Here is a 5,233-nt window from a genome sequence, read left to right on the forward strand (position 1 = left end):
GTTACTATATGGTTTATAAGAGCCTTGAGATTCGATGGCGAATGGATACGAAACACCATTGTTATCATCTCAGTCACCATCACTGTTACTTGTCGTCCCCCTCAGTCAGCGGCACGTTGAGGCACCAATTGGTGTAAAAGATTTCTGGGAGATCCCTTGATGGGGTACCATTCCCCCCCTTTATTTTATCAAGGGTATTTTTTAAAGATAGATGTGCCCGTTCTACTATACCTTGTCCTTGTGGATTATAAGGAATTCCAGTGATGTGTTTAATGTGTAACTGTTGACAAAATTTAGAGAACACGGTCCCAGTATATCCTGGTCCATTGTCAGTTTTCACTTGTTTTGGGATTCCTAACACTAATATGGCAGAAAGCATGTGTGCTACGACATACTTTCCTGCTTCCCCAGTTTGTAAGGTAGCATATAGGAAGCCGCTGTAGGTATCAATACTCACATGAACATACTTTAGATTTCCAAACTCTAAAATGTGTGTTACATCCATTTGCTAGATGGCATTGGGCACTAGTCCTCAAGGATTTACTCCCAAATGAGGAACAGGTAGATGCACAACACAAGAAGGGCATTGTTTTACTATTTGTCGTGCCTGCTCACTGGTGATCTTAAATTGTAGCCTCAGAGCTATAGAACCTAGATGATGAATTTCAGAGAGGGGGCCAGGCAATTTAGAATGAGTTAAACCTGAAATTCCTGTCTTGTAGACAGGCACTGTTACAGTCTCAGTTGCTGAAAAGAGACCAATCACAGATTAAACCTCTCTGGAGTTTTTTGAAATAATTTAATAACAACAACAACAAGTTTAGCTCTCTGTGCTGAAATTTCCCTAGTTTGAAAAGAAATAATTTTATTAAAGACCAAGGCTTATTGTAATTAATCCTTGTAAGCATGGCCCCTCATAAAGTCTTATTAGCTTTAGGTAAGGATTTCAGGGCCACAGGAGTTAACTCTTGTTTTGCAATTTGGATGGAAGTCTTTATGCAAGATCTTAAACAGGGGAATAAGGTCTCTAGTAGACAGCTTTGAAAGAGGCCGAATCCAATTAATATCCCCCAATAGTTTTTGAATATCATTAAAAGTACATAAATGCTCTCTAATTGTAAAGGCTGTTAAGTTACAGTTTATCCTTATCTCAGGACTCCTGGAAACATTATCAGTGCTAAGAAAACTGAGTTTGCTTTCAGAAATCACGTGTAGATTATTTCTATAGCAGGAACAACCTTTATTATAAAATATAGTCTTTTTCTGATTATGAAACACACACATACTTGCTATGAAAAATATGGAAAACTTAGAAGAAAATAAACATCACCTTGGTCACAGCTCTGACACTTCTTTTTGTTACATGTTTTTAAATATATGTAATAGGAAGCCTGAAATCTGAAACCCAGCCCACAATCACAGGAACCTTTCAGGGCTGGTTCTTCCTTCTTTGCTGGATTGGTCACTGCTGGGGGCCCATTATGGACACCCGTTCACAGAGTAAACACACAACAAGCTGTTATCTAATGTCTAGTGAAAACCAGGACCATGACTCTATGCTTGGATGTTTTATACAAAGCAGCTAAGTGTCTACTTGGTAATGTAAATTTCTGGCATGATTCAGTGAGAACCACTCCGCAGACTTTATTGCTTCATTTGGGGGAAACACTCCCCTTCTGAAAATGTATTTGAACTTCAGTGTTGTGAGATGTGTCATGCTCTTCTTTGGCCAGAACCTCACATAGGTAACTCAGAAGATGGAGTCCAGAAGGCCACAGAGCGGCATCTTCCAGCTCTCATACAGGTAAGACCTTATCAACTGTTTTTCAGCTGGCCTCTAACATAAAGTCAAGTCATCTTGACTTGAAGCAATACACCTTGTTTCTATCTCAACAAGGACACTTTCTGAGAATAGTTTTGTTGATATCTATGCTGTTAGCATATATGATTTATTTACAGGAACTCTTGTAAAAGACCCCTACTTGTGTCTATGCCCTGGGGTCTGTCACTCTGCAGAGCCTTCCTGCTGCGGGCTCATCCTTGTGAATGCTTTGCCTATGGGATGTAGGGGTTTTTGTTTTGTTTTGTTTTGTTTTTTTTAGAAAGGGAGAGAGAGCAGAGGAAGAGAGAGAGAATCTCAAGTAGGCTCCACACTCAGTGTGGAGCCCGACGTAGGACTCGATCCCATGACCCTGGGATCATGACCTGCACTGAAATAAAGAGTTGGACGCTCAACCAACTGAGCCACCCAGGTGCCCCTGCCAATGGGATATTACCAAACGTCACAGAGGCTTAACAAATGCTTGGGCATTGGATTTGCTCTCTCTTGCTCTTAGGATGTTGCCATGACAACACGCCTCGGCCATGGAGGATGACACACATAGAGCCAATTCGTCTCATTTATGTCAGCCAAACTGCCCACCTACCCCCTCGTCCCCGCCCCCACCACTGCCATCGTCCTTGATCAGCCAACGAACTGCTGAACCACAGGCATGTGAACAAGCATAGGCAAGGTCAGCCAAACCCAGCCAAGATCAATTAACTCCCACGTATTTGTGGGATAAATAAATATTTACTGTGGTATGCCATGAAGGTTTTGTGGCTGCCTGTAACACCACATTATTGTGGCCTTTTGAACCTTGGCTTTTGGTTTACTAGATTTATGACCACAGACAAGTCATTACGTCTCTGAATCTGAGTTTTTAAATTTATCAAGTGGAGATAATATAGTTTCTACCCGATATAGTTGATACTAAAGAATAAATTACATATTTTGAGGTAAAGTACCTAACACTTAATAAGTGTTACAAAAAATAGTATTATTCATTCATTTATTCAGACAGCATTTCATTTCTGGTCTATGCATGCCAAGTACAGTGCCAAACCCTGGGAATACAAAGGTGAATAATAAAGACTCCTTGAACCAACTGCAGCCCCAATTCTGTTATATGACCTTTTAAGACCTAGATTCTAGGGGCGCCTGGGTGGCTCAGTTGGTTAAGTGTCTGGCTTCGGCTCAGGTCATGATCTCACAGTTCGTGGGTTCGAGCCCCGCATCGGGCTCTGTGCTGACAGCTAGCTCAGAGTCTGGAGCCTGCTTCGGATTCTGTATCTCCCTCTCTCTCTGACCCTCCCCTGCTCACCCTGTCTCTGTCTCTCAAAAATAAATAAAAGACATAAAAAAAGACCTAGATTCTAGCCCACTAATATAAAGAATAATACCTTTCCACTTTCCATGTTACTCATTCATTAACTTGTTATTATTGAGTGCCTACTATGTGCCAAGCCCTGGGCATATAAAAATGAACAAGAAATAGCTACTATTGTCAAAAAGCTCATAATGTAGTAAGAAAAGTCTATCAGATCAGTAATCACGATGGGTACATTCTAGAGTTACACAGAGGAGGAAAATGCTAAGTTGACTGTGGTTGTCCCAGTAGACTGGGGAGGGGATGGGGAGGACCATCTATTTGGACAGCCCAGAGGAGGGGGCACGGGAGGAGACAAGGTTGGAAAGGCATGTCATTTTGAGGGATTTGAACATTATCATGAAAATGATGAGAAGCCACTGAAGGATTTTAAGTTTCAAGGTGATACCTATGTATCTAAGCTGGGCTGCTGGGGAACATATTTCACCAAAGACCTAGAGGAGAAATAATATCTTATACTCTTTTCACTCCATCAATGCCTGGCACATAGTTGGTATGATCAGTAAATACTTAATGATTGGCCAGTGTGTCCATCTGGGCCCAAAAAGACACCCAGATGAGGGTTTCTCTGTTCGGTTTGCACCACCTTTTAAGAATCGCCCTTAGATTATTATCAGCAGTGAGGGTAGAATGGGATCATCCACTGGGCTATACTATCAGTAGGACAGAGAAAGATGGAGGATTTTGAAATTGGGGCCTTGTTCTCAGGAAGGAATAGATTTCTATTTCAGAAATTGGATTTAAATCAGACATGGGTGACTGATGGTTTTCGCTATCATGATTTTCCCACTTCTTTACTAAAAAAATACCACAAAATCAATGCCCCACACTCACACTTTCTCATTAAGTCCCAGACACTGATAGATGGGTTCAGGATCCACAACGCCTTTCAAGACTCTCTTTGGAGGTTCTTTAAAAAGGAGGTTGGGAGGTTTCTGCTGTTGTAAGTGACAGTCACAAGTCACGATTCCTGGGTAGTACATCATCATCCTGGCAGCCATGTTGACTTTCTGACCAATTACTAAAACAGAAGGGAAGAGGGCAAAGACCAAGGAGAAAATAGCCATTGAACTAGCAGAATGCAATGTGCAAAATACTGTCCCCAAGTGGCATGTTCAGTCTTTGTTCCTCCTGCCTCTGATGATTGACATAGAAGTCTCACCTTCAATTACCCATATTTTGCCGATTGCTGTTTAAAAGTACACAGGGAGTAAACTCAATTAGCTATTGGCCCAGTTTCTACCTCTCCTGGGAGGCTGTGGAGGTGACCTGCTCAGAGATATAAGCGTCGTGTGTGTGAAGAAGGTTGTGTACTCACGGTGGCCACAGGCCTGGGCTCACAGGAGAGGGGCAGCCAGTTCTCTGCTACAAGACACACAAGTAGGAGGGTGGGCCAGTGGGGCGGGGGGACACTGACCTCCAAACGAGGGACAAAATCGCACCTCTAATGCTCCTATGTGTGCAAGTTTTAATTTCATTTCATTTCTGAAATGAGTCACACCTTCATTTGTCAATTTCGTAAGCGTGAGCAAACAGGGCTGGAAAGGTGTGTGTGTGTGTGTAAGACTAGGCCAGGAGACATATTAAAGGGGCATACACTGTAGCCCACAGACAAGCTGGCATCCAAGCTCCACCCCCAGCTCTACTGCTAACTACGTCACCAAATTACTTGGGCAAATTCGTACTTTCAGATGCTCCCATGCCTCCATTTCTGATTTGTAAGTGGGAATGATAACAGTTCCCTCTCAGGGGGCAGTTTGCACTGTTTGCAAGCGACAAGCTGCCAATGGGCAAAGCTGCGTGGCTGGACTCCTCCTGGAAGACCCCAAGCTTCCAGAGGGCAGGGCCCTGGTCTCCCTCAGCTTTGCCCTTCCTCCCACAGGGCCAGATGACAAAGCGCGGCGAGAGGAGTTGGCTTGGCACACCTGTGTACTCATGTCTCACGGAATGTCCGACGATTCCACAGAAGGAGGTCCTGCTGGTCACGCCAATGGAAACAGTCCTGGTGCCCGGGAGAAAGCAAG

The sequence above is a fragment of the Suricata suricatta genome, chromosome 3, assembly GCF_006229205.1.
Source record: "Suricata suricatta isolate VVHF042 chromosome 3, meerkat_22Aug2017_6uvM2_HiC, whole genome shotgun sequence".
Lineage (NCBI taxonomy): Eukaryota > Metazoa > Chordata > Mammalia > Carnivora > Herpestidae > Suricata > Suricata suricatta.